At 26.3% G+C, this 23,384-nt stretch overlaps 1 long non-coding RNA gene across 1 annotated transcript in view; it reads left to right on the forward strand.

Annotated features, from left to right (window-relative positions):
- The window catches only part of LOC129607801 (uncharacterized), a 120,098-nt gene extending 97,401 nt beyond the window's left edge, over positions 1–22,697 (forward strand). Inside the window, exon 3 of the long non-coding RNA XR_008696848.1 lies at positions 22,444–22,697. This is a non-coding gene — a long non-coding RNA (uncharacterized LOC129607801). The remainder of the gene's footprint in view (positions 1–22,443) is intronic.
- The last annotated feature ends 687 nt before the right edge of the window (positions 22,698–23,384 follow it).

A 23,384-nucleotide genomic window follows, 5' to 3' on the forward strand; every position in this document is an offset into this window, starting at 1 on the left:
TTCGACTTTTTGGCTTTTAGATTCACTTTAAGCAATAAAAATGTTTTATTTTATCCAAAATACTTTATATATGTTGGTAGGATTATGTTTGCAATTAAAATATGGAAATTATTAGAGAAATTCACTCGTGTATCTCGGATATAAGAAGGAGCAGAAAAGTATAAAATAGTGTTGAAGCTGGAAAATTGTTTTTAATTAAAAATCTATTGTGAATAGTTATGGAATTCATTCGTTTTGTTGTTGCTTTTTGAATATTTTGTCTTTGCTAGTGTTGTTAGTTTGTATTGGTTAAAAATAATGAATTTTGCACAAGAAATGCATTTTTGATGGAAATTTAGTTCGAAACAATAAATTTTATGGTGTTAACAAAATAAAACTTAAGAGTCATACATTTTCCCTCTCCCGAATTTCTCCTCTAATTTTACTTGTTTGAACTCTAATCTTCAGTCTACAAATATAGGCTTACTTTAATCTTCCACTCTATAAATAGCCACGAATATTTTTTTCTTCAAATATGTTCTTTATGCTATACTTATATTAAAACCAAAAAAATCAGTCAAGATAATTTTATTTGCGTGTCTCTTTTAAGGTTAACACATCAAAATAAAAACCATACACTCTTAAATTATTTCTAACATTTGGGAAATCAAATATAATGCGTAACCATAAAGCATTGCGAAATTTTCTCTTTCTAAAAATTATGAAAATTCTACATTAATCTGACATATAATATGAAAAGGAAAGACCAAAATGAGTATAAAATAGAAAGAGGGAGAGGTGGAAGAGTAAGGTTTTCATAGTTATTTTTTAATGTTGAAGGATAATAGAAAAAAAAATTTTAGAAAAATGAAATTAAATTTTTTTTTCATATTTTTTTTAATGCAAATCTCATTTAATATATTTTTGTCTCCGCATATCCTAAAGGTATGTACAACGACGATATTTTAATGTAAATAAATAGATTGCGTGTTTTTGATGTCAAAAAAGAAAAGAAAAAAATCTAGGGAAAAAAACAAAGAAAGAGTGAAAAAGGATTCAACGATTTTGTTTCTCATTTTGTGTTTTTTTTTATTTTTTTTTATGCTTAGATTGTTAGTCTAGTTTCACAAATAATTTATTCTTACATGCAGGTATTGTGAATTTTGTATTAGATTAGTAAGATTCTCAAATATTTCTTTTTAAATTTTTCAAAAGTTGATAAGATTAAGGGTGAGATAAACATTTTATGGGGATTTGGAACGAACTGGGTGACAATATAATCGGTAACTTTGCAGGGAATTGCAGGTTTAGGAATCACCTTAGGAGGCTGGACTAAGAAAGTGAGGGCCCTTGCCAATTTTGTGGGAAATATGAGATATTAGTGCGTCTTTCGGCGATTGTAGGCCTTTACCCCTCGGACAAAGAAAAAAATTGGGAAAGTATGTACTCACTCCAGTGGAGTTACGGTCTGCCAGGCATTACAGGCTAACCGTTATTCTCATGTTCTTTCAAAACATTGGGCAAGATTTAATTTTCCTTATTATTTTCGGATTCAAAGAATTTTTACCTTTTAAGTAGGATCCCAGTAGACAGTCTCAATTCCCTTCGTATGCAAATTATTTTGTGTTTGTATATTGAAAGGTAAAGCATAAGAGAAAAAAACCTATCTTCAAAAAAAAAAGGGAATCCTTTTTCAAAAAGGATTATAAAGAAATATGTAGAATAAAAAAATTATATATGTTTATAGGTATAATATCTATATAACATTGAAAAGATTTAAAGGACAATGAAGATGATCACGATGATGACAATGATAGCTTATGATGTTCTCTTGGGTTTTTCCCGATTTTCTGTTTTATGTTTTTTTTTTTTCATTTTTTAAACCTTCATTTTTTACCCGTGATATTCATTAATTTTATTTGGTTGGTTATTGAATGAGATGAAAGTAGAAGAGAAAATAATAATTTATGCCATATTCCCCTTACTTCTTTTGAAATTTGGAATTCCGTGCATAGATTACTTATTTTGTTTGTGTGTAGTGTGAATGGGGTGTTATTGCTATTGAATTAACAAAAGTGTACATGATAGTCAGATTAGCAAAAGCTTCGGAATAAGCAGTTCGATTAAGAGAAATAAAATCATAAATATTCTTCCCAAGAATGTAAGAAAAGTCTGGTTTCTACAAAGAAATATATTTAAACATGATCTGGAAACTAATTAAATAATAAAAGAATTCTTTGGAATTCCAACAATCTCGGAAACAGTAGGCCAATTAATAGAATAGCTTGTATATTTCTTTTATGGATTCAAACCAAAAAGATGACAACACTGTTAAGTTTTAAACAAAATTATTCATAGTAATCAATTCACAGAATAAGCAAGATTCTAGAAGATTTTGTTATCAACGCGAGTTTTACTGACTTTCCTCTGCTTCATATTTTATCGTTGCATAAATAATAATAAGAGATTTCAAGATGATTTCAATATATTAAAAATATAAAAATTAAAATTAATTTGATAACAAGGATAAAATAGTGCTGTCATTTCATCGAATTCATTTTAATTTCAAAGGGTCAAAATCAGAAAATGAAAAAAAAGGAGAGAAAATGAGAAAATCCTTTTATTTTCTGATGATTTAGTAAGCGAATCTTGAGTTTTATTAAGTTCTTTAAGAAAAAAAATGGAATTTAATTACCATTAAAGCAACTAAATAAATTCCAGTTTCAATACCATTTAACAAAAAAAAATGATAAGAAAAACATTAATCCTTATTTAATCCTTCTTTTCTCCCAATATTATTTAAAATCCTTAAACAAAAAACCTTAATTCATTAATTAAAACAACAAACCAGTGTCCTTTTACTAAAATCAATTGAAATTAATCTCTGAATTGTTTTGCAATAAATGTGAAATTTTTTATTTTTAAATTATTGAAGGACCTTTTCTTATTTTGAAATTATTGAATAGCATCACACCAGTAAATCTTGTAGTATAATTAAAATATTCCATGTGGATTTTTCTTAAAAATTCTTCAATGTATATTTTAATTAATTTTTGATTATTAATTATTTAAACGCAATTTTCGAATGAAAATTAAAATTTACTTATAAGTGGAAAGAAAAAAAGAGGGATGAATTGTGCGTCAAATTAATTGAATGGAATACTTTAGGGGACTATTAATTGTAAATTAATTAAATAAGTCCAATAGAATTGATGAACTTCTTTTTAAATGTGCTAGATTTAATTTGAATTCGGGGAATAGTTACAAAAAAAAATATGATGTGGCATTAAAATTTGATTCAGTCAAAAATTTTTTACTTTAAATTGCAGGAATCGAAATTTTTTAGTATGAGGTGAAATTCGAATTGCAAATCTGTAAGTAGCAGAGTAGGGTCCTGAGATATTGTTTTCGTGCTTCACTTGTTCTGAAGCGTGCGGCTTTTACAAATTTTCATCGAACTCAATTTTCCTCATCAAACTCTATTTTGAGCCGATATTTTAATTTCTGTCCACGTTTTTCCAGTTATTGCGAATTCCTTTGCGACTGACAAACTCAATTTTAAACGTGGTATTCTTATGTCGCGCTACTGCGTACCGCGGCTTTCCCAATTAACAATTAATGCGCAATTAACACTCATTCTCTTCTTTTGATAGTTACTTCTATTGGTTCATGGCTCATAACCTCTCCGAGTTCCGTGTTTAATATGGGTCTAGTAGCAGATAACTCGTGCTTATTTGGCATTGCTTGCAGTTTCTCCATACCGTTTTCTTTTGGACTATATACTCGTAGCAGGACCGATTTAGCTTTACTATTAAATATTCTACAAGATCTTGAGGTAACCAATATCTAAATATTTATAATTTATAAGTAAACTGTGATTTAATAAACTGTTATGACACTAAATATTTAAATTAAATTCTAATAAATAAATCTTAACAAGGCAAAGAAATTAACAAATTAAAATTAAGCGTAAATTTAAATTCACAATCTGGTGCAATAATTTTTGTTCGAAAATATTTTTATTATTCCTTTATATAACTTGTAAATGTAATAAAAACGTGTTCACATTAAACCACAAAGAATTATTAACGGTAATTAATAGATTTAATTTAAATAATTATTTAATATGCAGAAATTTCATCGATTCTAGAAGAAATTGGGTTAAAGCAACCGGTGCTTAATAGATATTGTAGTACAGTTTCAATTTGAATCTTAATTTACTGGAAATATTCTCGTCTCAGTTCTCACGTCAAATGTCCTGTCGACTGAGATATTTAATTTAAAAAAAAAACCCAATATCAAAAAGCAACAAATACACAAAAAAAATTGCTTGCACAATTGGAATTTATTGACTTGTAGTTGGTTAACCGCAAATATGTTTTTCCTATTTGTAAATAGGGTGTCTAAGGAACTAATTTAATTTACTGTCCAAAAAATTTCTATTCTTGGCCAGGCATGTGCAGGCAACATTAAAATTAGGCAATTGTAAAATATCTCCACTATGTATAAGCATCTACGCTGCCTAAGTTTAAGGTATCTAGATCTACTATTGCACTGTATTTTTTAAGAACAAACCAAAAGAGAAGACATGATTATTACTTGTTCTTTCTATTGGTGTTGAATAGTGACGATGCCATTGTGATAATAGAGGACAATATGTGAGATATATTGTGATAATAGACGACATTTGCCAGTAATAGTAACAATGGAAGGTGATATGCTACTAATATTGTGACAATAGACAGTGTTGCAAGTAATAGTGATAATAGAAGGTGACATACCAGTAATATTATTACATAGGACGACGTTGTCGGGATAATACTAATTATTCGTAATACCTGACCATTTTAAGACACCCATTATTTTACGTCAAAAATAAAATAATCTGTTGAAATTTAAAAGAACACTAAACGAAGAATTCACTTTTGACACAAGAACTTCCAAGCAACTACTACATGATATTGCAGTGCATGTACTACACTATAAAACAAAACGATAAGTTCTGGTATTACAAAAATATTTCAATTAAAATTCAATGTTATTTTCATTGTGTTGCCATTAAATAATAAAATTAATTTTCATAAATTATAAATAAAAAAAATAAAAAGAAAAAAAATCAAAATTAAATAAATAAAAAATTTTAATTAAATATTTATTTATTGATTACGTAATGATGCAAAAGAAAATTGAAAAATGTTAAACGATGAAAAGTTGAATTAATTAATATTACAATTTTATAACAATTAATTTTACTGAATGTCAAATCAGAAAAAGAAATTAATTTATTTGTATTTTTAATAATTATTATTGAAAATTTAATAATTTTTTATTTACACAATTTACAACATTTTAAATCTTTTTTTTTTTTTGAAAAACCATGAATAAATTATCCTGTTTTTGTAAAATAATACGCACGTAACGAGTGACATTGAATTTTTTGAATTTTATTGAAAAAGATTGTTATTTAATTGCTTTAATTGTGGGGGTTTTAGTGTTTCATTCAGCCAAAAAACGCTTAAATATTTCCAAAATTTTCAGAAATTTTCATATCGTGCAATATTTTTTAGTTCCACGTACACAATACTTTCTAAAATTTCATCAAAAACGCTCTATCTCTCCTAGTTTAGCCAGAAAATGGAATTAAAAATTTTAATAATTTATCCAAAACTCAAGCTTGCTCAAATTCGCGATGAAAGTCATTATAAATTATACCGATATAATATATAATTTAAAATTTTCTGTTATGTACTCCTTTCGAATTCGATAGTAGCCTTCAAATCAAAAACTAAATAATTTTGTATTTGCCGGAGAAGCAATTTTAGTTCTAAGTCGACTGCATCGTATTTTCGTATATCGAGACTTGTATCGTTTTTTCAATTACTTAGCTTATTCAACAAGACTAAGTTCAAAAGTTTCCAAAAACCTTAACTCTAATACAATCTTAAAATAGTAAGGAGTCGGGATTTCTTTCGGCAATCAATGGCTTAATTCCGAAAGAGTTTGTTCATCAGGTTTAAATTTTCGATTTTTGTTAAAACATTTTAAAGAATGAAAATATCACACTTATTCAATATATCCAAATATTTTAAATAACCTTGGAAAAAATTTTTGGGATTTAATAAAAAATTTAATTACCAATTTTACGGACTTCATTTTCAATATGAGTATATGCCATTTTGCTCTATATTTGCAGTACTGATTAAATTAAGTGAAACGCATTTTCTTAAAAAATATTTTAAGGAAACCTTCAAATCTAAAATTAATTTTCTAATTCTAATATCTTTTGGAGCATACATATATAAGTTGTATTTTGAAATATCCGGCCAGTTTCCCGGGGCAACATGTCCATATTTATGACAAAATAGCAAAAAAAAAATAAAGAACAAAAACAAGTTTCCGTTTCAAACATTAAAAAATTTTGTTGACCCCATCCTCATTTCTTATTTGGGAAAAAACAAAAACAACATAAAAAAAGGAAGAATAAGTGATCAAGATCATCTCATTATAAGATAAAAATTTTCTTAAATTTGTCTTTATTCTCAAAGAATAAAATAAAAAGAAAAGAAATTCCTTTTTTTTTTTTTTTTTGAAAATCTTGTTCTTTTATCCTTAAAAAAAAATATTTTGGAAATTTATTTTCTTTTTTATTGTTACTGACAACTTTTGAATTTTATTATTATATCGGTCGTTCGGTCATTTATCAAAGAATAAGAAAATAAAAGAAGAGATCCAAATTCCTTTTCTTTCATGTTTTATGTTTTTTGGAAATTCTATGTAAAATTTATAGGGGTAAATAAGAGAAAATAAGTGGGAATTCTTTAGGAAACGCAAACTTTAACATATTCGTATTTATATGTATGCATTTATGTAGGTTCTAATAGTATGTAAGTATTATGAACTTGAATTACATAGAATTTAAAAAAAAACAGAGCAAAGTGTCTGAAATCAAAGTGATACTAAAAATTAAGTTCAATTTAAGATTTCCATAAAGTAAAATTGTCAAGATATTGTTTATAGATATTGCCAACGTATGGCATCATCTCGAATTGGCGATAGTGTCAAATGGTAGGTGGTGGTAAATGGTACGTCAAATGGTAGGTGGTGGATAGTGTCAGGGTACGTGATCGGAAACATGATTTGTACGTTAACTGATTTTGTAACATAACGTTAACCTTGATTATGGTGATTATTAAAATACAACCGTCATAATATTGTTTGTCTTTAACAAAATTTAACAAACAGCCAAAGAAAATCTGAGATGAGGTTGTTTACACAAATTTTCGAAAAGAATATCATTCTCTTTTAAGCTGAAACCCCCCAACATTCTGGTAGTAATGTTGGGGGGGGTTTGGTATACTTAAAAAAAATTTACAGAAACAGTGTCAAAACCCCTTATATTAGCAATAAATTTCAAATTTAAAACATTAGAAATTAATAAAAATTTAGAAGTATTTCGAATTGCTAAAAATATTTTGAGACCGCCTTTAAACCGTAGCTTAATACAAAATTGAATACAACGACACTGCATGGTCGGACAAACGTGAAGTTATAAATACAATATGTTGCGAATGGTTGCTGTATCCTGTAGGTGGAATGGTTGCCACATTCGTTTCTCTTAACATCCACAATACTGGTAATACTTATCGCTAAAAGTTTTTAAAAATAATCCAGAATTTTTTGGAAGCATGAATTGCTTTTCTTTGCATTTCGAAAACGAATTAAATTTTACACTTTAAAGAACGTTGTACATGATCAAAGTTTGCGGTTTTCTTTTTTTTTTTTAAAGGGAATCCTGCATAAAATTTCCTGATTTTCTTGAATTTCCCCCCGTTAATATTACGCGTGCTCTTTTCCAAGTATTAATATTATGCACGTGGGTTGAATTATTCAAATTTCAGTTCACAAGAAAAATATTCATAAAAATATAAGATAATAATAATTAAGATCTTTTTAAGTTATTTTAATAATTATCATATTTTTCTTGCAACTCATTAATTTTAAAAATCACACTTTTAATGTTTTGCATATTTACTAATTAAAAAACAACAAGATAATGGTTTTTTTTCACTAAAATTTTTAATTTCAAAGTGATTTTTTCTTCTCCAGAAGTTTTCATGTTTATTATGGCCGCACCAAGTTTTTTTTATTGTAATTAAAAAATTTATTCAACAAAAAATTTAGAGACTCGTGAGGAAATTCAAAATTTATTATGGATTTTGTTTGAAGTAAAAAAGTAATCAATTGAGTTTAAAAAAAAATTCTTAATTTTTAATATTACTCGTATTAAAAAATAATCTAATGTTTATGCGTCAACAAAAAATTCATTAAAAATTCATTGGTCTCTTCACAGTGTAGAAGAAACCAAAATTTTGTTTTCCTGTTTTTTTTATCACCGATTTATTTTTATAGACAGCCATTGGTTATGAACAGAGGAGCTTTAAAATTTTATTCAGAAACTTTTCAATGTAATTAGATTCAGTTATAAATTTGATTATTTGTTCAGAATGGGGGTAGGAAGAGTAAAAGCAAATGCGATTTTATTAAGAATTTCTAAATTTTGAGAAAAGTTAATGCATGTTGAAATATCCATATATTGGAGCCAGAAAAGCCTCTTAAAATTTTTAAATGAAGTTTTTCAAATATCTCAAAAAAACATTTTGCTACAGCTTAATATCATGTATTGGCGAAATCTGTGAGTTCTTTATACAAATATTAAGTTTTCTATCCTATCCGTGTTATCAACATTTTTACGATAATGAGTTAAATAATAATTATTCATAGCAGGAATTCTGTTTATTGTATACAGGATTTACAAACTTTGATATTATTAAAATGCATAATATTTCAATGGGGCCAAACACTTGAACACTTCTCATCATTTTTGACCTTTTATTTGCTCCCCAAATAAAAATAATTGCAAAAACATATTGCAAAATTACGATCATAAAAAATGCCAAAAGAAAAATGTTTTTCAATTTTGCTGTTTAAATTTTCCACTTGATCCTTGGAGTAGTAGGACGTACGTTGTTGTTGAACTTGTTATACATTTTATGTGCAAAAGTATTATGTATATTGTATATGCATATATATTGTCAATTTTATATATGTGTATAAAATATACATTTAATGAGAGAAATTTGGTTCATTAAAAGCATATTGTCTTCGCAATGTTGAAATTTTTTTTTTAGTATTCTATTCCCATTTGAATTTTATATTCAGAAGTACAATTTTCAATATGGTCGCAACAATATATTATTATTTTGAGTGTAAAGAGAGTATACAAGAAAAAATTAATTTAAAATGCACAGAAGTTTTCTTTTCATTACGTACTCCTCGCGGTAGCTTTTTTTTGGTCTTTTTTGTCAATCCATGAATTAAATTTGATGTGAACGTTATATTACCGATTTGTTTTGGAATACTTTCCTTTGTATTTGATGTATTTAATAATTTAGCAAGGCCTCTTTTACGTTTACCCTCCCTCTACTCCTGCACCAACCATGCCGCTTACAGTAAACACTCGGTTTCTTTTCTTTAAAAGAAACTCGGATACGGCTCCATTAATTCAAAGCGTTTAGTTGCCGACCAATCAGCACGCCATTTGATGGAATGTGATCGGATAACGAAAAGATTCACCTCTCTAGTTTCTTATGGAGTAAACAAAAATTCCTCCCTCAAATCATTCCTGTTGCTTGGCTTTGAGTTAAAATTTTTCATGATTATGGTACCGTTATTTTGAAAATTGTTAATGGGAAAGAAAGAAATAGCTCACCTGTAATATATCATGAGACTAGTAAGAAAACAAGTCCATGATATACTACAGGTAATTTTGTGATCCATTCTCGTGCGAGTACTTTAATTTTATCAAACGCCACTTATAGTTAAAGAAATTACTAATTTCATTCCTCTCTTATGAAGTTCTCCTTTATAGTTCTCATATTTAAGAGATGCTAATAATGACCTCAATAGAATTTTGCAATATTTGGAAACATAAAACGTTTTTGTTGGAAAATGCTTCAAAAATTAAAATGGTTACCCTTAAGGAAACTGATAATATTAGCGCCAGTTCAGAATTATAGTGAGATAGAGAACTATCGTATGCATGATCAACTAAACCGCAGAGGTTCAATAGACCTGATCTAACTAAAAGTGTAACGTAAGTACAGGATCACTTTTCCTTGTAATGCACCATAAGGTTTATACCTAAAATTTTGCTTTTTGTTTAAACTTAACACTAGTCTTCTTCTTGTCTTTCTCTGTTTTGAATGAACAACTCTCTTTGGTACCCAAAATTAGTTTGATTATACACAATTGTTTTGTTCACTTATTTATTTATTTACTTCTTTCTCTTGTCCTTATTACAGATAATTTAAATGCAATAGGTTTAATATTATAAAAATGTACTTTTAACTGTAAATCGAATGAATTTTAAAAATGTGAAAATAAAAGTTTATATATAGAATTTGAATGCTAATTTTCAATTACATTTTTAAGAGAACTTTTTGGTACTGTTATAGATATAGAATCATTTATTTTACACTTTCATTATTCCAAATAATGATGAAGAAATGTAAAAACAAAGAGAGAAAAAAAGATGGTCAGTGAATTCCTAAAATAGATTTATAGCTTTTATGTTTTATTGTTTTCTGTACCATTGGAATAGAATATTGTATATAAAATTGGAAAAATATTTATTGCACGAAATCGATTTAAGAATACGTGGTCGATAATAATAAGAGGTTGATACCCAGCCTATGATTTTTATTAAGAATTATTTTAAGTCACATTACATTGGAGGGATACCTAAGAATAATATATTTTCAATGGAAATCGATGAAAACTAAGCTTTAGATTTGCGATTTCTACTGTGATATCCCGACGAATTATCAGGGATTGCACCTAAGGTACTCACGCGTGACCTTGTGAGACTTAGCTTCTTTGCTACCGAGTTGAAGACAAGACGAAGGTGAGAACTACATACCGTGTAGAATATTAGCAGTACATTTAATATGCATATCTTTTGAGTTGACTTAATCCGTTAAACTCATACTTATGATAGAATAATTTAAAGAAAGTAAAGTGAAAAACGCAATGTTCCGAGTTGCCAGTGAGTCTAGTGAATTATAAATGATAAATTAATTTACGGGGCGTTTAACAAGAAAAACAACCAAATAAAACATAAATTTATTATAAGATTACATAAACAGAAGAGCTCCTATTTCTTCATTATTCAAATTTATTATGAAAATCCATTAACTTTACATTTAATATTTTAATTTAGATTACTTAAAAAGAAAAATATTAAAATATGCTTATGCCTTTTAAATTTTCATATAAAAGAATCTTTCACGGCTGAAGTTATAATGATAAATGATTTAGAAGAAACTTTTCTCTTTTAAATTCTTGTTAGCATAATAAAAGCTAAATTTCAATTAATTTTCAAAATAAACTTTTTTTGTTCAGTACTCTACTATCTTTTACTTAATTTTTATATGCCACTCTTCTCTTTATTATATGACATCATCTTCGTCTCAGGCTTCATAATATTGTAATATTTTTCCATCCAACTAACACAAGGTAAAAACGAATTTATTTAAAAGTTGTGTTCGGTTTCTCTTTTTCAATATGATTAGACAAATTTGAAATTGTCTAAGTTTTACAAATTATGTACACCTGTTTTTCCTCACAAAAAAATGTTAAATTTAATGAAAATTGATTGTATCATTAGAGAGTAAAAAAGCAAACAAAAATCTTGTTCAAGCTCTATAATACCCCCGTATTTAAAGAGAAATTTTCTTGTTTAAATAAATAAATCTAATTTAATGGCGTATAAAATTTAATTCAAAAAATATTCGCTTTTTTCTCAACTTTTTTGTATGTATATTGAACAGGAAAAGCGTAAAAGTTACACAGTGTAAATAAAATTTGACTGTAAACTTACTTAAGTAAATTTCTACCAACAATAAAAAATACAGAGTGTTCGAAATTTTTCAAGTTACTAATATTCCTAGATTACAATTGAATATTTCTTTAGGTTAACTAAGTTGACGCAACTACCGTAAAGTACACTTGGGCAAGATACGCCTTCAATTTAGCTTGGGCCAAATTGTTTAGCCGTAATACATACATATTGTTCTATTTACAATACATTGTTTTACTCTCTTACACAAAAAACTTTTATAAATCAGAGACCTTCTTTTAAGACCTTGCAATCCTTGAAATCTCGACTACTCTGCAGTAACGATTGCACTATGACTCGGAACCCAAATCAAATCAATTCTGAAATGTTGTGTCAGCACATTGACAAATAATTTACAACCTCGGACCCTTTTAAAAGTAGGAAGTTTCATCTTCCAACGCTTTTATCATTTAGCCTGACTATCTATGAAAACACTGATACACCGACATTATCAATATCACATTATCGACCAACCACAATAAAAGTTGGAAAAGTTCGTTTGGAAGACAAAACGAGATTGCCAGCTCAAATTGTTTGAAATAAACTTTTGCCTAAAACTGTGTTGTTTGGGTAGGAACGACTAATTGTCTAACATTTTGTTTGATAACAGGCATGAAAGAGTAGTATTTTTGCAATTCAAAAAGTTAATCCATGTCATTATTAAATTTGAGCACTCTGTTGCAACACGATTCGTGTTTTAACGCATTTTAAAAGTTTTCTTTAATAAAAATTCGTGCGTATATGTGTGCGAGTGGTGATAAATTTTTCATTTAATTTTCTTTTCACCCGCCTTAAACGTTGTCCTTTCGTATATTGTTTTTACTTTATGCGTTTATTCCTTTTAATATTATTGTTTTTCTAACCTTAACTTGAAGTGATTTTCATTATTTTCAAGTCAGAGAGTATTTTACGTATAGCTACATAACTTTATCCATTTTTAGGTTGTCACCCTTAAATGATTATTTTATGTGGTAATAAAAATTCAAATTTTTTAAAACCATAGCTTTATACAAAAGGATATTATTGTTTTAAAAGAAGTAAGAAATAAGAAGTAAATGTGAAAAAAAAATTTGAAATTATTTTAATTTTCAAAGAAATTTTCTCCATTAATTTTGTATGTATTTTCCAAATGTGATAGGTGTTTTAAATATCTGGATTCATACAATATGGTCGCTTTTAATAACTTGTTATAAATTATGGCAAAAAATTATGATATTTCGCAGTTAAAAAGTTTAGAAATTATTGCCGAAATAAAAAATTTTTTTCTTTGCTATGTGAAAAAAAATATATTTTTCAGATAGTTTTATGTGTAAAGGAAGAAGTCGTGTTGATGGAGGATGAGGTACTCAATAATGAGAATAAAACATACGTTTTGTCTCCTAAAACCTTATAATTTGATAAAACGTTGCTTATAAGGTGTTGTTCACGCGCTACCTTATTTTTATTTCCTTTAATATTAGATTAAAATTACCTTCTAATTTCTAATTTTCTTTTTTGACTTCACAAAACTAACACTTGAGTTCTATAACCTTGCAATACGAAGTTTTTCAATTTTATTTTCACTTTTCACATACTTTCAACCCGCCAGGGAATCGCGATTAATCACAAAAATTTTCACTGAAGATTTTAAAATTCGATTCTTTTATTCTGGTGTTAGTTAAAAATATTCGTATAGACCGAATTATGCAATATAAAAAACACAATCATTTAATTCAAAAATTCTTATCAGTTAGATTGCTGTGACTGCTGTTTCCAAAACTTTTTGACAAGTTAAAATTATCATATTAGAATTACTGACTTATTATTTTTGTTTTTTTATTGTTTTTACTATAACAAAATTTCTCAAGTCAAACTAAAAAAATTTACTCCACTTTAGTTAATTTCCATTGTATTTAACTTGTCAGTGTTTTTTTTGTTTTATTGATAATCTTTTATCCATTTTAATCTAATATTTTCAGGGATGTACAAAAGAACAGATTTCACTTTGAAAAATGAATTTTTCCATTCATGTACAAGAAATATAAATATATATGAGAGTATATGTGTGTGCGTGCAAATAATACTTGTTTGAATCATACCTGTACAATAAAATGTGTGATGCGGTATGAAAGAAGAAGTGTGTGGTATGAAAGAAGGAAGTGTGCGGTGTGAAAGCAGGAAAAAAGTTTAGATCAGTGGAATTTCATTTGAAAAACAAGAAAAAAACAAAAATTGGATTTTATTTTCATAAAAAAATAACAAGAAAATTTTCAAAAAATTTATTATCATCCTTCTTCTTTTTTCTTATTTGCTATTTCATTCATTCATCTATTTGAAAAATTCGAAAAGAAAAACTTTATTTTTCGTTATTGAAAGAATTTTTTACCATCAGGTTTTACCTTTTAAAGTGCAGTGGAATGTGTAAAATGAAACTCGGGAAGAATGGAATTTTATTTTAGAAAATTTTTTTCTTGTTTTTTGTTTTTCAGCTTGTTTATTGTACATTTATGCTTGAAATTTAAAATCCTTGTAGATTATAAAATAATTTATAATCAATTTTTTTGTTCTCGTATACACTGTTTTATTGTATACAGAGAACTTAGAATAAAGTTTGTTTTTATGAAAATAATAATGACCTGATTGGCATGATAATTAGTTCCATTACCGCAATGGTAGTTTTTGTAATTGTTGTAAGTTATAGTTTAATTTATATTTAGCAAGTCAAATCTTTATTAATTAGGACGGAAACTTTAACATTTTTATTGGAAAATTTTCAATTCAATTATGTTTCAAAACAGCGGAGATATTCTTTTAATCTTAACTCAAATTATGTCAAACTCGTAAGAATCATATTTAAAAAAAAAAAAAAAAAAACATAAAATATATGATGAGTACAATTTTTTGTATAATTCTAAATTGAAAACAAGACAAAAGTGATTTTTCGCAGTAAAATGTCAGAATTCATATAGAATACACCTATTTAAATACGATCGCCCAGAATAAATTGGAGCCTTCCACCGATAGTAAAATATCCAAAAATCCTATTTTACCGCTGGCGAATTTTTTTTGACATTATCTGCTTGGACGTGTATGTAACATTAGCAAAATACGAGTATTGTACAATCAATTTTGCCGTGCCGTCGATTTTTGACAATTAAAAAAATTTTATTTGTCAAAATTTTAGTTTTTATTGAATTCTAATTTTTTATTTCTTCTTTTTGCCAAATGTAAGTGCCAGTTAAAATGCTTATATTTTATTGATATTCAAAATGTTTTCTTTAGTCCTAATTTTTCGAAGAAATTATGGTTTTGACAGGTATTTACAAAAATTATGTAAAAATAAAATTTAACCTCAAATATCAAAAACTTTATATCTTCCTACGTGTAAAATAATTTTTTTTGTAAAAATGTAAAATTTTAAGATTTCAATAATATTTTTGAATATTTGCTAATTTGAATTCAAAATAAAAAAGAAGAAAGCCCAAATAATTGATTCAATTGACATGCTGACATTCACAATAGAAAAATAAGTTGAAGTTTCATAAAAAGTATGAATATTGTAGTGAATTTTTAACTCATCGTTGGACGTTGAATGAGAACACAAATTGTATGCTCCAGAATTTAAGACTCTATGGGAACTACTTCAGAATTAATAATTTCTAACTTCTCATTGAAGATTAATCAAATGACGTTATAGAAATCATACCAAGAAATTTCATTAAGTCAAAACCAGAAATAATTATTAAATTTAGTAAGCGTGGATGAATGACGATATTCTTTATTTACAAAAATATATATATATATTTTTTCTTTATTATGAATTACTTACGTGTTGATGTTGAGGACGACCTGACATCATCACTATATCATCCGCCACTGGTTGGAATATCGGCTGCCAGCTACTCCAGTATGCATCTGACTTTGTCCCGGAGCTTCAGCCTGTGGTGGGTTAATTAGAAGTAGCAAGTTACCACAAATAGCAACATATCATAACCAAAAAAAAAATCATGCACACGCAGACGTAAAATAAATAAAAACTAGTGCGATTGCAAAAAAAAAATTAAAATTGAGTTTAGCTGTAGTAAACAAAACATGAAGCATTGAAATAGGGTGCACCAAATGGTACATCACTATGCGGATATCTCATTTATTCACTCCTCTTCATCACATTCTGTTGATTGCTAGATGTGATATTGTAGTCTACGATTTCATTTGCATATGGCTGCCAGCTCCCACAGTTTCACATTGAAAATTCTTTTATTTATGAATACCAGGAATTTTTGAGTACCAGGTTTCACTCATATACAACAGTATTGGTCTGGCCGAGCGACTTCGATGAAGCCCACATTTTTCCAAATGCTGTAAGATAATACAAGAAAATTTCATTACAACAAAATGACATTAAAAATATTGTTTGCATGAGTTGTAGAAATTAAAAAAATATAAAAACTTGCATTCAATATAAATTTCACAATTCTGTTCAATAAATGAAAAATTAAGACATCACTTAATAAATTTTTTTTTATTATTAAAAAAACAAATACCAAAATAAAAATCACCTCTTCTATATGTAAATTTTATAATTTTTTTATAATGCTTGACAAGCAAGTGACAAAAGAATTGCTCCCTTTTTGAAAGGAATGTGACAGAATTTTTAATGTAGAATTAACATGAAACTGTATAATTTTCTATACCAAATCAATTCAAAAACACAATAAAAACAAAATAAGTACCAAGAACAACAGAAAGTGATTGAACTTGTAAAATTTATGTTTTTCTAAACACGAAATGGCTGAATGTAAGCGTGATAACAGACAATACTTTCTACGGTTAACCACACATAAAAAAAATTTCCATAATATTAAAAAGTGGTGTGTGTATACAATTTCGCTACAATACACAATACAAATAAAATATATGCATAAAATATGCATTAATACTTGAATTTATATATTCAAACAAAAAATAAGAGTGGGGAGAAAAGAGTGAAAAAGACAGGGAGGATGAGAAAAGTAGCAAGTCTAACTTTCAATCAAAACAAATCTCGCGAAATCATTTTGAAATTTTTTGCAATTCAAATTTATTATCAGAGATTTTTAAAATGTTGATTTTTCCATCTCAAAACAAACTGAAAATAAAAAAAAAGCAGGATTTCACTTTGATGGTTTATTTACGTTTTTAATTAAAAATTTGAAATATTTTGAAATTGAAAATAAAAAATGTTTGTGTCTTTTTTTTTTTAAACTACACTAGACACAAAAAAATGTATTTTTAGATTTATAACATTATACCATAAGTCTTATATGAGTTTGGATTAAAAAAACAAAAATGTTTTTCTTGTGAATTTAATTAAAATGTGGGAAATTGTAGTAGATAAGTTTCGTACCATCTATTTTACAAAATTCGGATTTCCGGCATCACAGTAAAGAGATTCTTTCAAAATTTTTATAACAATATTGAGGTAATGCTAATTCATGGTATAGCACAATTTAAATACATAACCTTCGATTCGATGTTCGATTTTTAAAAGGAACGAGTGAGGCAAGAGGAAATTTACCTCGGCTTAATAGAGACTTATTGTAGCCTCCCCCGCACTTACGGCTGTAATATTTCTGTTCAAAGTATAAAGCTGGAAATATTCCCCATAGGAATTGGACAGCGATTCCCGCATACTGTTGTACCTTAAATATCTTCACAGAATAGACGATGTTATAAATGAAACCAGTATATCAAAATATTGAGGATATTCTGCTAATATTCAAGTATTTTTGAATCAAAATTTATTTGATTTCCATATTCTGACAAAGTGAAACAAAGCGAAAATGATTTTAGATCACATGAGTAGATTTAATATAGAATCCTTATTAATTTTTCCATTACTTTTTGCAATTAAATATTAAACTAAAAATTATTTGGTTTTCACTAAAATTATTAAGTCTGAGTCTTTGACTTTTTCTTCATTTACTTTCTTTATTTGGAACAGTTCAACAGTAAATTTGCTGTATTTGAAATTTCATATTACGCAAAATAGTAAAAATATAATTTTTGCATATATTTGGGCAAATTATATTTACTTTCTATATTGTGTGCACTGTGCAGTGTTATTTTTTAATGGTAACTAAAGAAGTGTACTTAATTTATGGTAATTTGTTGGGGAAAATTTAAAATTTTATTAGCACTAGGGTATAATAGTGATGAAATTGCATGTCATTGCCAAATACATATGCAAACTATTTGATTCTAGATTGGCATTTTAATGTTATAGAAAAATGATAAATAAAAATTTTAAATATATGTGAAAATCTCGAAACCTCTTATGTAAATTTTAGTAAATTTATTTTTACTATTATTTTCGCAAATAAATAAAAAATTTTTTTTTGGGTTTATTTTGTTGTCAAATTTGCATTTCTTGAGCAAATAAATTGCATGTCCTTCAGAATGTGACATTAAACAACATAATATTTAAATTGTGCATATATGTTGTATAGTTTGATAAATTTTTCCCTTTGTTTTCACTTTGTGTAACTAAATTTATAAGATTTCTCTTTATATCTACCTAGTTTCTCTAAATATTTACTTAATTTTCATTTAAATGACAAATATTTTGCCCAATTAGATTATAAATAAATTCTATTTATGCTTGAAATGACAATTTAGTTATACAAACACAAACAAAAAGAAAAAATGAACACACAAATTGAAAATTTAGAAATAAAGACAAATTTCTGCATTCAATTTTCTAAAAGTATTTTAAAGAGAGGGCGGATTTTGAAAATTGTAATATTGGGAATGTGAAGTCAAGGGAATCAAATTGCATCTTTGTTTTTTTTTTCTCCACTACACCAGTAAGAGGTCCGGTGCTTGATATCTTAAATGTCCCAGTTACATGCGTTATTGAATTTTCTGCTAGATGGGTGATTAGTCTGCCGTAAATCAGATCGATTTTCAGATTTTCAACAAAATTCTTGCTTAAGAGGGAATAACCTTGGTCGAAGATCTGAAAAAATATTTTTTTGTTAATAAAAAGCCTGGCCTGCATATTTTGAACATAATGTTATGGGGATCTCTTTAAACCAGTTACTGAAATTTTTAAATTTGAGGACCGAATCTCTTATATCTTGTAAATTCTCTTAAAAATAACTGCATAAATTTAGTTTTGATTTCAATTTCTTATGAAAACCCCTGTAGTCTATTAAAAGGCTTTGTTTTCTTTGCATATTTTCCAAGGAAAAGTTTTTTTTTATTTAAAGAATTATTTGCTTAAATTATAAAATTTATTTTTTTATTTTAATTAGTAAATTTCGAATTTTTGGTTAAGGCAATTAAATAAAAAAGATTAAAAATTGACTTTTCCAATCTTAAATAAATAAAAAAGAAGAAAAAGCAAGTTCGAATTGAAATTTTTAGTAAAGGCTTACAAAAGAGCACATTATTTTTTAAAAATTATGGTAGAGTCAAAAATAAACAGTTAATTTTTACAGACGTTGGCATCTAAAGCGTGTACGCCAGACATTCAATGTTTACATTACAACAACAGTATTGCTCTCACTGTACGTGACCAACATTCAATTCACTTAAAAGATTCTAAAGTGTTTTATCTCTCAGTATAGACTCAAACCGTGTATAAACTAAAGCGTGCACGCGCACAAACTTAATGTATACAATACAAGAATAGTGGTACCACTCACTGTAAGTCACTCTATTCACCTGTTATTATATGCATTTTATTATATAGCATAGACTCAAACCGTTCATAAAATTTATTTTGACAGGCAGAATTTTTGACAAATTTTACTTAAAATATTTTTTTTTAAAACAAAAGATTATTAAATTATTTGTTTTTTTTATAATCTTCTTAATATTTTAGTATTTTCCTAAATAAAAACACAAAAATATTTTTTCTTTTTTATTATAAAAAAAAAACTTCCTTTTTGTAAGCAAATAGGTACAAATAAGCAAAAACGTTATTGTTGTTGATGTAAAGGGGTAAATATTAAGTGAGTACATATTTATTTATTTATTTCAAAAAAAAAAACTTGACTAGTTTAAAGTAAAGCTATAAATCTGTTACAGTTAAGAGTCAATTTAGAAAAAAAAATTTTTTTTTGTCTTACATGTAAATTAAATTGCAATCAACATGAGAAAAAAATAAATAAAATGTTTCTTTTTTAATATAAAAATGCAAACACGTAAGAATTTCATGTAGATATATATTTCAATGGTGGTGTATAGAAAACACGGTGTAAGTCCAAAAATTTGTATTTCACTGGCGTTTCAATCTAAGATATTAAAAATAATTCAGAGATTTGGAAATTCACCCAAAAATATTATTCGAGAATATTCAGCATATTTTCGAGTTTAAATTTAAATTCGGATATGAACTTCCATTCTTCCTTTTCGGCACTAACAAAGATGGCTGAATTCAATTTCACGTTGTTCATTAAATTGCGTTATGGAATTCAATCATTATGCGACTGAGCTTGTTAATTTTTAATTGAAATAAGTTCCTGATTGATCCTGACTTGAAAACTTCAATTTAACCAAAATTTGGCAAAATTTGAGTTAATCAGTTTTGGTAGAGAGCTACAGATTATTTGTATATTGTTAAAAAAATAAATAAATAATAAACAAGAAAGGATTTCTTTTATGAGAATTTTTATGATTTTCCTTTATGTTTAACTTAAAACATTTTCGGAAAGGAGAGAAAAATTAGGGGAAAAAAACGACTTCATTTTTGTTTCTTTCTAAATTTTTTAATTTTGGTTTTCTTGTTTTTTAAATAATTTATTTGTTTATTTTTTATTATCCTAAAATTTTATTTGGTTGGAAGTCATAAATCATTCTTTGTTTTTTGCTGTTTTTTCTTTAATTTTACATAACTTTAGAATAATTCGAAAAACAAGAAATAAAAAAGTAAAATTTTAAAGGTCATAAAAAAACATATTTTCCGAAAAATCTGAATACTTTCATGAATGTGTTGTGTTTTTAATTGAGTTTTAAGCAAAAAAAAAAATAATTTTCAATTTCATTATGTTGCAAAATTTTTTGGAAAATTTTCTAATTTCCTTAATAAAAAACAATTTTCTATTTGTGTTAAAGCATATTTTTCATCAGAAAGTATTCTTGAATTTATACCAAATTCAAGAATGGTAAATAGTATATTGCTAAAATTCTCTTAATCCTGTTTTATTGAGATCGCAGTTTGAATTGTTACTGAAACCAGGGTATTGAATCATAACTTTCACAATACGAGTATTTATTCATAATGGAACACAATTTCCTTAATTTAAAACTGGAAAGACGTAGATATAATATCAAGAATCTTTAATTTTCTTTAGAAAGAATTTACAACTCTCTACATTTTGAACACATTAAGTATTACAGTTCTTAAATTCACAATACTTTTCAAGAATAATTTCATTTAAAAATTCCATTTTAAAATTCATTATTAATGCATGCATCATTTTAATTTTATGACCAATTTTGAAATTTAAATTTTGTAATTTTAAATAGTGTTCATTAATTCAAGAAGAACTTTAATTAAAAGTATTGATTTCATAGACACTAACATTTTAATTATTTAACATCTTGAAATTATTTGAATAAATTATGCTAATTAAATTTGTATACAGTAATAGAAGTAATTTGGATTTTTTATTTGATAAAAAAATTCAAAACATAAAAAAGGTCTGTCTATTATGAAAGGAGTTTTTTAGTAGCTTATTGCATTGTTATGTCACGCATTTTTCACATACACACAGACATTTCTTGTTTTTTTGAATTTTTCTTAAAAAGTACTTTCCAGACAGACATTTTTGCTATTTTTAAGTATTTTTCGTAAAAAGTGCGTTCTAGACAGACATTTTTCTTATTTTTTACCATTTTTCGTAAGAAGTGCGTTCCAGGCAGAGATTTTTATTCCCCTAGCTAAATTAGTTCGAAATATTAATATATATATGAGCACAGAAATTAAAGTTCATTTGAATTTTAATTAAAACAAAGCACTTTAAATCCCAGCTCATAATGGTGAATTTTCAAAAAATTTGATTAATTAGAGAATAATTAAAGTAAAATCACACCAACAACCTTGAATGGAAGAATTAAAAATTTATTTTCAAAACCTTTTCATATATTCGAAACTATTGATTAATTATAAAAGCAGCCATACTTATATTTATTAAGGATTTATTAATTCACTACCTATTCTTAATTTAAAAATGAAGACTAACAAATTTATTCTTCAATCTATTTACGTTTCCAGCCTAAATTTTTCCTTTCTTGAGGGTGCGGATATGGAGTTCCAACACTATCATAAAGGTTTCTGTTTTAGTATCATCAATCTTACCTAAAATAACCTATTTAATTTCTTATATTAAATAAATTAAATTTTAAACAATTTATAAAGAATAGAACTAGGTATAAAATTTTTATAATTCAAAATTAAAACAAAATATATAAAAAAGATTTATTTATTTTTTTTATATTTAAATTCAAAATTAAATTTTTTTTCCTTTTCTTTATAATTCCAGGTGAGCAAAAACTTCAAATTAATAGCGACAAGGTCTCCAATAACGAAAATTAAAATTTAATTTTTCGGATTCTTTTCTTAAAAGCAAAATTAATTTTAAAGTTGTTGAAATAAAGAAGACAAATAAAATTTAATGAAAAATTTTAATAAAAAATTTAAAAAAAAAAAAATCGAAATATTAAACTCTTCACTTCAAGAAAATAAAAATAAAAGTTTGTTAAAAGTAAAAGCGTTGACTTTGTGTACCTACTGTTAGAAAAGACAAGTAAATGAAGAAAAATTTCACAAAAAAAAAAAAATTCTTTTTAATTTTGTTGAAGAGCTGAAATAAGTGCTTTTTAAGGTTTAATCGAACCTGAATTCTTTTTCGCTCCACAAATTTGCATCTATGGTATTAGAGTGAGGAATGTGTACAAAATGAACACAAGGTATTCAACCTAAGGAAATTAAATTAAATTATCGTTGAATAAAATTTAGCTTTATTTGGATTTTTTTTAATTATTCTTATTTCATACTTTTCTTTTCAAAGTTTTAAATATGAGTTTGAGACGTACAATATGGTTTTTGCATAATAATTATATATTCTAATAAAATTATGCTAGACAATAGAAAATTGGAAAGTATACTCCTATTGCAATATTTTCCAGGTCGAAATCCCTGAAATTTTATACTATATTCGGTTGGAGATTTAAGATTCAATAAATAAACATAAAATCCAACGTTTAAAACAAAAAATGTAAGGAAAAATAGATTTTATTATCCCATACACACTCGATATGTAAATTTTTAAATTAAGAAAAAATTGCATATTTTTAGGGGCATTATAAAGGTTTTTTTTTGTAATTTTTGAAATATTTTAATTAAAAAAATAAGAAAATATGTATTTTAAATAAAATTTTAGAAATATATGATCTTCTGTTTCTCTCAAAAACGTGTTGAAGA

This window comes from Condylostylus longicornis, unplaced genomic scaffold (assembly GCF_029603195.1).
Source record: "Condylostylus longicornis isolate FDR11 unplaced genomic scaffold, ASM2960319v2 ptg000028l, whole genome shotgun sequence".
NCBI classification, from domain to species: domain Eukaryota; kingdom Metazoa; phylum Arthropoda; class Insecta; order Diptera; family Dolichopodidae; genus Condylostylus; species Condylostylus longicornis.